Source organism: Neodiprion pinetum, chromosome 7 (assembly GCF_021155775.2).
Source record: "Neodiprion pinetum isolate iyNeoPine1 chromosome 7, iyNeoPine1.2, whole genome shotgun sequence".
NCBI classification, from domain to species: domain Eukaryota; kingdom Metazoa; phylum Arthropoda; class Insecta; order Hymenoptera; family Diprionidae; genus Neodiprion; species Neodiprion pinetum.
Window position 1 is genome coordinate 1,488,446 of NC_060238.1, and position 13,698 is coordinate 1,502,143.

At 39.3% G+C, this 13,698-nt stretch overlaps 1 protein-coding gene across 5 annotated transcripts in view; it reads right to left on the bottom strand.

Moving 5' to 3' along the window:
• Positions 1-13,698, bottom strand: part of rho-5 (rhomboid-5) — a 60,543-nt gene that overhangs the window by 17,674 nt on the left and 29,171 nt on the right. The window lies entirely within an intron of this gene.

Consider the following 13,698-nt stretch of genomic DNA (forward strand, 5'->3'; position numbering starts at 1 on the left):
ACGCATAACAAGTAATTGCCGGTTTGTGATTATTGTACAACGATTATATCTATATTCAAGTGAGGGGAACGGAAATACCGGTGCAGAAATTACTACTTATGTATTAACATACACACGCACATATATATATATATATATATATATATATATATATATATATATTTTTTAATCAACTTTTAATATCTCGCCAAGCTACGCATCCCTAAAATCTTAACTCTGACAGTTTTCAAACTGGAACGTTTTGAAGTTGCGGGCCAATCGGCGGTTAACCGTGGCAAAATTTCGCTTCGGCAAACCGGTCTTGATTTTTCGCGGTTAATACGATGGGGTGAAAATAAAAACGTATTTCCGGTATGACTGACCATCCGCAGCGTTTTAAAATAAACCCCAAAACAAAGATGCTTCGTCAGTCCGTGCACCGCTGCAGGTGATGGCGAGGAATAATAACACATGCCGCGGTTACGGTTACGGTGCTCTACCAAACAGCAGCCATTGCATCCAGCGAGTTGCAACGCAAACACAGAAATATGCATCGGCGTTGCCGCCCTCAGGCAGCGTGGTCCATGGATCGCAGCCCCCGATGCCTGGAATCTGTATGCAGCCTAGAACGGATTGTAGAAGCACCTATACACGTAGACCGTGTAACATGTATTCCGTGCCGCTGAATAATTCCTCTCTTTGATGATGATGATGATGATGATGATCATGATGATGATAGGCTCAAACCCCACCAACTGTATCGCGATTCAGCTTATGTATGTGTCTGCTTTGCAGTAGCTGATCGAAGCGTTTCGAATGCTTGTTTGACCCTCTGGTAATCCCTGGGATATAATACAGAGGTATAACAGGAATTCGCGGTTCGATATATACATATATACGTATAATACACACTTAATTGGGAAAATGTTGTTCGTGTATATAATATCCTCGATACGTTCGATAGGTTATACGATGTTATTCAAATTCACGGAGGCTGTTTCGATTCGTCAATATTGAGAGAGAAAACGAATTCTCGTGATCTTTCATTCTGTCCAATTTTCCTCGTCTCTCTCTCTCTCTCACTCTTTCTCTCTATATATATATTCTCCCTTTTTCATTACGACGAAGCTACGGTTACATAATCCGAACCCGATGGATGGATGGACGTATACATAGATACCTTCGGGAATTCCTAATTGAGAAACTCGGTCTTGCGTGTCGACCGGTGAAGCGAACCTCGATGATGATACTTGCTACTCCTCTTCTCCCTCCGCCATAAGATGAGGAGGATCAGACTTGCCGGACTTGACCGTACCGTTTCCAAGGATGAGGCCAATATTCGGCGTTAACTAATTTCTAACTGTACTAATTAGCCCTTTGATCGTCGCGGTTCGAGGCTTCGGTGTAACCGAATCCCCAGTTTCCGTTGATTCGCTCTGAATTCCGATAGGCAGCGTGAACGAACCTCATCTCTTCTCCTTTCGCTTCTATCGGTTGGAGTTATTATAATAACCATGTCGGCGTTACTGAGTAAATATTGTTAATAATTCATCGAAATAGGGTGAACCACACACCAGTGATCGAACAAACTACGTACAAAAGTATTACGCCTACGCATAGTGATGTTAACGTGGTTGTTCGTTTACCGATTGCTTTCCTCAAGTGTTCATCATTCACTGGTGTATAATTACCCTGCATTTACTCTTTTCGCCAGCGATCTCTATGCGGTAAACACGATAAGCCCAAAAACATGAGAATCCTGTCAAATCACCCGAGTCTAGACATTTCGATTTGCGTTCTGGTTATAAAGCCTTTTCCGAAATTGCAATCGACACCTCAGCTCGTGTTGCTCTATAATTTTATCGGAATCATTTGTATAACATAGAAGGTACGTCGTCTTATCCGTGTTCACTTATATCCATGATGCATCGATCATTCAAACAGCGATGCCCTAAACGCTGGTCCGTAAGTGCGTTCAAGTTTGAAGTCATTTCACCCCGAAGACATCGCGTATCACAATCGAGTTCCAAGGTATTCCACGTGTTGGTTTAAGAACCAAAGAAGACAAGAGGTTGCGACGATTCGTCGCCGGTGATCCAGCCAATCGATCGTAACACCGACGGTGGAGGATCTAGGATCTGTGATCTATGGCCAAGGATGGAATAGAGGAAGGAAGTACAGTATCGTATCGCGTACCGGGGTTGACGGTCTGCAACAGCATCAGCAGCGGCAGCAGGGACATTAACGAGTCAGTCGGGGTTTTGACCCAGCGTGACCTGACCCAGAGAGGAGTCCAAGGGTCGGTTGCTCGGCTCGTGAGGTTTCGGAGTTCCTCGTGCCATTTCGTTGTTCAAACTCGGGGTGCAGCCCGCTCGATAACACCGCGTGGTCCCCGTCGCGTCGTCTACCGACGGCGATGACGTATCTCCTTCGGAAGGAGAGGAGAGGAGAGGAGGATGAAAATAGAGGAAGAAGAAGGGACGGGGAAGGAGCTCGCCCTGCATCCGCCGCCACCGTACGTCCGCGAATCAGTCAGGAGGTCAGAGGGTCTCCTCAAAAGAAGAAGTTCAGACCTGGTTCCAGCTTTCACCCGCCCTTAAGATACCTCAGGGATTTTCCCAGGCACGCCTCTTGGGTACGTTATAACAACGGGATGGATGAACCAAACGAGACGGACGAAGTGAAAAAGGAGCTGAATTTCCGCTTGTTCTTCCTTACCTCTCGAGTTATCGTTACACCGTTTATACGTAATAACTACTTTTCATCGACGAGACTGAGGTGAAGCGTGATATAATTTTAGCGGAGTCCAATTCTGGAGAACTGTGAATAATAACGAATTTCTTCCTGCTGTTTAGCGACGTCAACGTTGCTTACTCCAACCTCGTGTTTTTTGGACGGTTATGATTGTTCCAAAAGTAACGAGTAGGCAATTTGAATTCTTCGCTTCGTTGAACGAATATTTATCTAATTATCCTCAAGTGGAAGACATCTACAGTCCACTCCACGTTATTCTCAGCCTGTGCAGGTACCTAAAGTGTTCGACTCTCTCTCTCTCCCTCTCTCTCTCTCTACCGTATTGAAGACGAATGACGATGATAACCTTTTGATCACTCGATTAACCGAACCTCGAAGCCGTCTCAACCCATTTTCAAAGAGTCCTTCGCCTCCTCCTTCTTCTCCTTGTTCTTCTTCAACTTGAAAATGGGTTAAATCAAAAACGATGGCCAATGATCATCGATCCAGGTAACAACGCAGCTGCCTGGTGGTCTAATGGTCCAAGCAGCATATGGTGCAGTGCCAGTTGCTCGAAGTAGTGCAACACCCGAGTCGAGGATGCGTTCGGCTTGCGCACTGAACAGGCGAGAGCTGCTGCAGCGACGGGTCGGCAATCCGATACCATTAACAATAATTACCACCCGCGAACAATCAGCCGGCTGCTGTTGTTGTCGGAGGTGGTGGTGGTGGTGGTGGTGGTGGTGGTGGTGGTGGTGGTGGTGGTGGTGGTAGTGGTGGTGGTGGTGGTGGTGCCGCATGCATGCAGGAGGAGACATGGGTGCAGATCCCTTTCACCAGTTTCCCATTTAATCCGAGAGATTAAGATTGGCCAAAGATTAACGAGGGAGAGACTGAGATATCGGTATTTGTATATACGTGTGTGTGTGTGTGTGTGTGTTTGGGGTTGGGTTTGATTATATCGCAGTACTACCTAAATTCCGATTGTCGGTTATAACGAAGATATTCGCCGAATTATACTTTGGTGTGAATACTCTATGCAATGGAGTGTAGTGTCAGCGGAGAAAGGTGAGAGAAAAAAGTTTTTAAAGGATCGAATAAAAGTAATAAATCAAGTTTGAATGGATTTAAAAATTGTTATTATAAAGAGAAAAAACTTATTTAAACCTTTACAAGTTTCGTAACGATTTTGTAATCAGCACACATTTTCGATCCGATTGTGCATAATTACCATAAACCATGTTGAAAAATAGCTTACACCTCTACACTACCAACGGATTGTCAATTCATCAGACTGAGTAAATACATTCACCGAAAAACTATAATTTCAGGAACGCAACTTGTTTAAATTTCATACACAATAATAGCATAAAGAGCAAACGAGACTGGGAGGATTCTTAATTAAGAACCGAAAAGTTAATTGCGTAGCTGGGGCGGTGAAGAGAGTTAATAACACTACGTGAAAATTACATTTTCGACCGTATGGCCTCCGGGTTTGAATTATTATTCCTTTTACATCAAAGCCTGGATTTATAAGGATATATTAAATACCGACGGATGGACGAAAATTTGGATCTTAACGTCATGTTGTTACTCCTACCTTTAATGACCGAGCAAACTCACCCTTTTCTCTACTTATATTAAATAAACAAACGAACGAAAATTGTTCAAATTTCGACGGAGGATCGCTTTTTCGAACCGTAAATTCAGGAAAGTTACTCATATCCCGAAAATCGTCAAAATAAATACGAAAAATATGAAATTATTGTAATTCCTAGTTCTCGTTTACCGACCTCAATAATATTTCATGCAAATATTCTCACGACGTCTCATTTTAATCCACATTCACAGCGATGCACCCTCGAAATTCGAGCCGTTCCGTTCGTTCGTTTATTTAATACAGAAAGAAAAATGGTGAGTCTACTCGGTCGGTAAAGGTAGGATCACTACATGGCCTTAAGTTAGCTCAAGGGTCGCGTGGAAGCGAGACGCGGATCCCTCGTGAGTTTGCAATTATTACAAAAGCATTCTTCTTTGACCCTTCATCCGAAGAGGGTCGAAGACATCTTTTTACCCGCTCCCTGATATCTCTTTCTTTTCCACCAAGATGCGTACGAGGAAGAAATAGAGAAAAAAATCACCGGGAAGCGCCGAATAAAGGAAATAAAAGAGAAATAGTACTAGTTGTGTATATGCGCGCGTGTGTGTGTGTGTGTGTGTGATACATATTCTATGTATAATTCATGTATATATATGTATACACACATCTATGGGTATAATATAAACGTGTCCCGTACACTTTTCCCTCATACTCCGATTCTCCTGGCAACCGCAGTATAACTACCGCACATTTTTCCCTTCTTCTTCTTCTTCTTCTTCTTCTTCTTCTTCTTCTTCTTCTTCTTCTGCGACCCTCTCACGAGTTTCATGCGAATAGCCGAAGAGGCGCCGCTGCTGTGACGCAATTTTTCCCTTGATTCTCAAGCATGCACGGTATTTCACGTTACACTCGATTCTTTCCTTCCCTCTTATTTTTTTCTACTTGTTGTTATTATTATTATTATTATTATTACTATTGCTGTTGTTGTTGTATTTCTTTCGTGGGTTGATTTTTATTTCCATATTTTTCAAACGTTATACATGCGGAGAGACGCGAATAACTTGGTCAAAGTATTTTTGTACTCGTGTGTAATATATGTACCTATACGTATATACAAAATATATGTAGTTTGATTTTTAATTTTATAATAATATATATAAGTGCAAAAATAGAGCACAAAAAAATGGAGCAGAGACAGAGAGAGCAAGGCTGAAAAACACGAAAACAAGCGTATCAAAAAAGAAAGAAGAGAAAAACGAAGAATACGGAAAGAAAGTCGTACACATATATCTATATAATACAGACGTTCATGTATGTATATACGACATATATATAAACCAATAATATGTGTGCGTGTATACATATACGGTGTATGACGTGTATAATACGTATGCGAACGGGTGGAAAACGCGAGAGGATAAGCAGTTGAATTTTAACGAGAACTGGTAAGGGGGAGGATAAGGAAAAGCTGGAGGAGCAAGGGAGAAAATGGAGGAAAAGGAGGAGGAGGAGGAGGAGGAGGAGGAGGAGGAGGAGAGTAAACGAGCGGAAACTGATTCGCGAAAACCGGTAATAACCGAAAACCTACGAGTATAAGATGAGTTTACGGGTGGGTTTCATCTGGGAAGGCCAACCCGAGAGTAGAAATTTGAACGGATGAAAATTTCCCTACAGAATCTGCGCCTGATGATATTTTTTAATTAACTAAACATACAGGTACGTAGTATAGAAAAAAAAAATAAATAAAAATTAAACGAACGAAACGAACATACGATATCCGAAAACGTCAAGCACGCGAAATTCAAGGAAGAAGAAGAGTAAGAAAAACATATAAATATAGTTACAAGTTGGATACGGCAAAATAATACGAGAATTAAAATTTTCAATGGATAATTGACCGACGACTTTGATTATTTTTTAAATATACCTACAGTTTTTTGATTATTTATTGTTTACTTTTTCTTGTTGGTTTTTTTTTTTTTTTTTTTTCTTTCACTTTTTCTCTTCTTGTCCTTCTATAGTGTCAAAATCCTTGTTATCATTGCAAGAACGTATTAATTCTTAAAAAATATTTCCACGCGTATAATAATAAGGTGTGTGTACATAAAATTCCCGTGTAATATATGTATGTGAATAATTTTTTCTCTCACTCATTTGCGTTAATTTTTTCTCCTCTCTTTCTCAACAACGCCGTGCTTTATAATAAAATACACGCGGAATTTACAGGAATATTATTTCGTCGGGGAAAAGGAGGGGGGAGGGGGGTAGTAGAGTAATTTGCAAGTGTCACGAACAAAGAGCTGGCGAATTATATTTCCGGCTCTCCTCTGTCGGTGGTCCGGAGGGAGGTTCTGAACCTGCCTGCTGCTGCTCTTCAATTATCATTGTTATCGTTCTAACTATACAAAATAATAGTATAATTATAATAACGTATATGTTGTGAATGGAATTAGGAAAAAAAAAAAATAAAAGAACCCTCACCAAAAACGTTGAATGAGAAATTAGTGATTAGAAACAAAAATAGAATAATAATAATAATAATAATAATAATCCGTCATACGCGAGGCGGATAATCTCCTTTTACGGTGAGAAGATAACAGAATAAGCAATTTTTATTTTTTTTTCGTACATACACCGAATGTATGTAATAATAAATATATATTTTGCTTTCCTCATCTCTCGCCCGGCAGCCAGAAATCAATCGAGCTTTTCTTTCTCTTCCACTATCATGTAATAAAATTTTGAATCGAATATCGAACGAATTACGAATTTATACGTTATACGTCGATTATCGGTATTTTCATCAGCATACCGATCGAGCGACGTGCAATTTCATGAGCGATTTAACCTGCAACGGGCAGAGAATTATACAGTACGAGAATCGTGAAAATTCCTCTTTCCCTCTCTGTTTTCTTTTATTCCCATTCCTCTCTCTATCTCTCTTCACGTACACGTATCAAACCTTTCAGAGTTCGTTGCATTAATGAAAAAATACTCTTGTATATATATGTATGTATATATGATTGCCACGTCATAGATATGCGATGGAAATTTGATGACCAGGATGAAAGAATCAAAGAAAAAAAAAAAGAACAATACGAGTAAAAAATAAAAATTTCTATCTCGATAGACATTGTGCAATGTATCCAGTATATTACCTATTAAAAACAAGATATTTTTATACGTACAAATGCATGCACGATGCATTATACATATATGCTGGTTATACTGTATATAGTATGTATATATAACTATTGTCTGGAATCAAGGAAGGATTAATTCAATTCCATTCCATTGAATTCAGTTCAATTCAATTCAATTCAATTCCATTTTCATTCTGCTCTATTCTAGAATAAATATATACATATATATATATACATATATATGTGTTATACACATACATCATATATACACACCCATATATCCCATTTTACTCCTGAGCTGGTTCTATATTATTTTTATTATTCAGACACTGACGCAAACTGCACATTGTCAGCATTGTGTCGGATTTTATTTCGTCTCGACGTTCGTTGCGCAGACAAATGTGTATTACGAATGTCAGGCGTATTATGGCTATATACGGTAGATAAAAAAAGCAACGCAACAAATCCGACGAAACGAATATCGCCAACGATTTTGATCTCGTTTTCGAAAGTCAAGTCACACCGAAATAACTTCCACGCCGTTTGCTTCGCAATTTCCGCTTTATTTCACTTCAACCCCCCCCCCCCGGTGCAATTCGTTTTTTTTTTTTTTTTTTATACGCACACATTTTAATCAAAGAAAGAAAAAGATGAAAGATAAAAGTTTCACAAAATTGAAAAGTATATGTAAGGTAAACATTTGATTTTCACTCAAACAACTCGCGAACGTGCGGATGTATATAATAACGAAATACACAAAGAACGAAATTGAGAAATGAAATTTACCTTCTTCGCCTGATTCGGAAATATATATGTATGTATGTATGTATATATATATATATCCCCCCCCCCCCCCCCCAAAATAAACTTTGCGATATTGATACAGAGAGGAAGAGAACATTGAGCAAGGAAAACAAGGTGTAAAAAAATTTCCATCGCATGGAAAATTTTTATTTGAGGCGAATGAAAATCGTTTCGGAAAACAATACGATATAATCGATTAACCGATTACATTTTACCGATTCAAACGGGTCGTGTTCGATTATTTATTTTTTTCTGACTCGTTTAATCGATGCATAGATTATTTTTAGCTTAGTGGCCATCGCTACTCGATACTAAATAGAAATTGAGCATTAATCTCGACCGTTGAACGTATTGTAGGTATATACACACACACACACATATTAACGTGTATTTGTACAATGATAACAAGCAGCCAGCCGCTCATTTTTTCACGTGTACGCGTATACGCACCGACATGCATGCCTGTATGCGGGGCATTCCATGACATCTCGATCGAGATTGGCTTTAGAATTTTTTTCGTACGAAAGTACATGACGAAAAACGCAATTGTGATTTTTTTCAGAAATTTTCGCACCAGCGTATCCGAAGTACGATTTGAAAACTGGAACGAATAACCCCGCACTATGTAAAATCTGATAAAATTCATGAAAATCTTATGAAACGTGACAAAATTTTTGACACCTATTTGACGATGGAGATTTCAAAAGATGAATAAGAAAAAGGATAAGAAAACAAACTGTTATTGTTATGGGATTGCATTTTTGAGATAAGAATGAGCATAAAAGATCATTTATAACGTGGGTTGAAAAATTTCTATTCAGAGAGATATTACATTGAAATTTTACATTCGCTCTTATCTAAAAAATGCAATCCAATAATAATAACAATTTTTTCAAAACTGTGTATCTTATGTCTTTCTTCATCTTTTGACATGTGTTTAAAATTTTTCTTACATTTTACAAGATTTTCCTGAATTTATTCCAGATTTCAGAAAGTGGGGAGATTTTCGTTCAACTTTTTAAATCATACTTCGAATACGCTGGGTTAAAAAATTTCAAAAAAATGCAATCGCGTTTCGCGCCACGTACTTTCATCCAAAAAACTTACAAAGCTAATCCGAGACATCGACGTAGTAGAATCTTGATCGAGATGTCACGGAATGCCTCGTACGTATGTGGATACATTTTACACACACACACGTGTGTCAGCAATCCGCGGAATTCTCTGGGTCGAATCAGAATTCGACGTGATACGTGCCCTATCTTGTACATATATGTATATACTATCTTGATACATATCACGCACGTCGGTATATAATGCATACGTACACCATACATGTATACTTTTATACGTAGGCGATGAAAATTCGTCTGCATTGATTGATCGCCGAGCACAACCGGCATCGAGTATGTAAAAGCGCAAAGAGATTTGTTCGTTTCGTGGGAATGATGTGAGAAAGTGCATGCAAAGAGAAGCAAAGTTTGTAAAGCAATTGTTAGACATGTGAAATGAGAAAATGGGTAAACATTTACCAAACGAAACGTCCTTAACCTGCTACTTGCAACGTTTGTTTGCCATAGGTGTGTAACACTGCAGGTACTAAAGTATCATATGTACTCACATAATGCCTCTGCCCGCTTATCCGGATAGAGAGAAAGATAACGACGATGTCACGATTGCGATATTCACGAGAAAAAAAATATAACGTAACGTAAACTTGTCGGCTAGCGGCGCACACGGATTTTCTTCGGCTTTCACATCGAACGCATTTACGTGCGCAGTGAAAAGTGAGCTGAGCACAGCTGAAAACGGGTATAAAACTTGAGTCAGGCGACAAACACGAACACTAAACACTACCGCAAGACACTTGAAAACGATCTTCTCATTTCGAATGTCCATCCACGTTGCTGTTGTTGTTGTTCCGTGAAGAAATTCGCTATTTTATATACATATATGTGTATATGTATTAATAACGAATCACAGCGGTAAAAAGGTGAAGAGCCGTTATAACCGTTCGCGTTTGTAAACTTGGAGTAACTTTGAAACAGCAGGCAACTAACTGGCTGATGGCAATCGTCTGTTCTCCTATCCTTTCTCCGAGAGACCGCCGCGCGTTGGGTTCGAAGGTTTGAGAACGAAGTGAGAGAGAGAGAGAGGTAAAAAAGTTGCAGATGCGTCTGAGAAATGCGTGGAAAAGCAACGAGCACGTGAATTCCGTCTGCTGCGGCTCTTCTCCCCGACTGTGCGACTAAACTGGCCGAACCTCGACTGAACCAAACTCGACTGAGTCACTGTTGTCCTCCTTCCACCGATCGCCTGAAGGTTGATAATAACCCGACCACGTGGTCCTCGCACCTTGACCGAAGAGGTTGTTGCTACGTACGAATTTTACAGGCATAGAAATATTTCAGGGACCATGCGGAACCAAAGAACTCGGCAGTTCTTACCAAAAAATTATTTTACCAAACGATAAGCTGCTGTGAAAAAAAAAATTTGGTAAGCAAAGTGTCCCAGCGTGAATCAAAGGGTTAAAAACCTTGAGATTAGATTTTATCATCGAGCGTAAGAGAGGGTATAAAAAAAAAAAATAAAATGATCAAAAATTGTGCATTACGGTAGGAGGATGTACGTGGATAGTAAAAAAAAAAAAAAAAAAAAATGAATGCGGCATACGCGATATGAATACGGATATATTACAGCGACACTCAAGTTAATGAAGATTTTTCATTTGAGATAAAATTTGGGTCGAGTCTAGCCGCGTTGCGGATGAATACGCATATACGCACTACTATATTTACGACACATACTATTCGTACGTATGAATATTTAGCCTTTTCCAGAGACGAAGAACAATAAACTTAGATTAACACTTATTATTCAGCCCACGATCATGACGTCATTCTTCTCCGTTGCCGACCACTGTTGACTCGTAAGCCAAATATATGTATATAATATATGTACATGTGCTCAAGGCGAAGGATAAATTCGATTTGGGCGTGATAATCAGGTTAATTTTTTCGGTACTTTCACATGTACCGGGTGATCGACGTGACGATTTTTTTTTACGAATCAACAATTCTCAACAACGACTAAAAAAAAGAAGGTGGGGAAAAAAAATTAATAAACAAGTAACTCTGCGGAGGCTCGGATTTCGGTTGAAACTGGTTTGAATTTTCTTGTCCAATCGTTGTAAGATAATTACCGCTGTCACGAAATTTGTTTACATCCAATGAACCTGTGTAATAGAGTAAATTCATACAAGCTTTTCTTATTCACCGCCTGCAACCAGCATTACATCCCGGAAATCAGGCGCCTGTTTATCTCATTCTCGGTCCCAACACCAAGACGTGGTTCCTCTGTTGTTCCCAATTTCTGTTCCATATTATTATTATTATTGAAAATGAATTATCCTATAAACATTGTTACGATTGATTTTTTTTCCGAATTTTATCTCATCACGAAGTGTCGAATATTCTCACCGAGACTCACTTTCGTCCATCAATACGTTAAAAAACAAGCGCATAGTACAGTCTAGTATAGTCTTTTGATTCATCCGCGTCACAGGTATACGCTGGTGGCGCTTTGTCAAAGAGGATAACCAACTAATTAAAACTTTTCTAGATACATCCGATAAGCCTGACGTCACGACGAGGAGGATGAGGGCAAATTTGCTGAGACTGTAAGGAAGGAAGGAAGGAAGATATTCCGATATACCTACACCACCTGTCTTGAGATGAGTTGAAACCGTCTCTTCTCCATCTCGTTGAATGAATAAAAAGTGGACGGTGTCGAAGCGATGAAAGGAAATTTGATTTTCGATTTTTTAAAACCACGACATTTCGAACAAGAATATCGTACAGGTTGTACATACAGATGTAAGATAGAGAAAAATCTTTCTTGTATTTCTATCTCCCAATATCTATGATCTATACATATATATATATATACATATATATGCATGAATGAAAATTCTCGGAGGTGAACAAGATCAAAGACGCAGGAAAAAGAAGGGGTCGAAAAAAAAATTCTACTTCACTTGATATCGTGTGTATAAGGGAATTTCGTACACTTACATGCGTGTAAAAGCCCGAAGCCCAAGAGACTGGATCAAAGATAGAGAAAGTGACGAGGTCAATGGGGGGTCTGTATAAGTTCGCGTTGGTGTTTTTTTTTTTTTTATTAGGAAATTAGCGTTGATTCGTGGAGGAGGTTCGTCTTAGCCGTAGGAAGAACGATAATTAATTGATGGATTGATCGACAATGTCTGGTTACTTCGTTTCGTTGGTGTAATTAACAAAGTATCCGACGAGGTTTTTTCGGTTGATGTTACTTCTTTTCGTCAAGAGAGTGAAGTTGGTAAGGTTGGGAATGTAACGATTGATTTTCAGGAAAAATCACTATTTCGCAACTATAGGATCGTCTCAAGTTGAGTAATATATTTTTAAAAAGCAAAGTGTATTCAAATTTTGGAAATTAAACTCCTTTTAAGCACTTCTAATTTTGAAAACAGTGATTTTAGTTTCCATATTCCGTCACATTAACGTTACTAACTTCGATCCGGTTCTACGTCTCCACCTTCTTTCTCCGCTCGAGAAAATGGGGATGGAAAAAAAGGAAATCCCCGTGTTTGATAGATAAATCCCATCTGCACGTCGTGATTCTCGACCCCCTCCTAATTCCTGCAATCTGCCTCCATCTGTACAAAGAAACGAAGCTAAGATCGTCGTTTTGTCGCTACGCGAAAGTAACGATCGCTGCATAGGTGACGACAAATCGTTGAGCGTTCACCACTTTTACGTTCTCTCGGTACTTTTCTATACTCCGCGATTTTCTAATGCCAATTGCATGGGTTCGTTCGATCGAAATAGTGATTTGCCTGCTTCGAGATGACGACGTTCTATCCAGAAACAAAGGAAAAAAAAACGACAGCAACGACAGAAAAATTCGAAAGAATTTTTCTACCGTAGTCCTAGAATCTTAGAATTATATGAGGCTCACGGAAGACGAAAAACTCCCGATGTACTAATGAAAAAAAAAAAAAAAAAAAACAGAACTGACTAGGAAGGTATTCCAGGTCGATATATCCGATTTGATTTTTTAAGTGACATGTATTTTTTTAAAACTGTCACTTTAAAAAAAATTTTTCACCTGAGATACCTTCCTTGTGAGGGAGGGGGATGAAAAGGAAGGAGAATTTCGAGATCGTACGTTTAATGAGTGATGAGGCATAATTGCGTTTACCTGATCAGCTAAGTTTGAGAAGTGGAGGAGCAGGAGGAGGAGGAGAACATCGAGTGGACTTGTAATGGCTAAGATTATACAACTGGTGATACAGAAAGAAAGGAAGGAAGGAAGGAAGGAAGGAAGGAAGGACGGGTGCGCCGGTACTATAACTGCTAAAACGACGTCTGAGGTGAATCGATATCTTCGGCTCCTTTA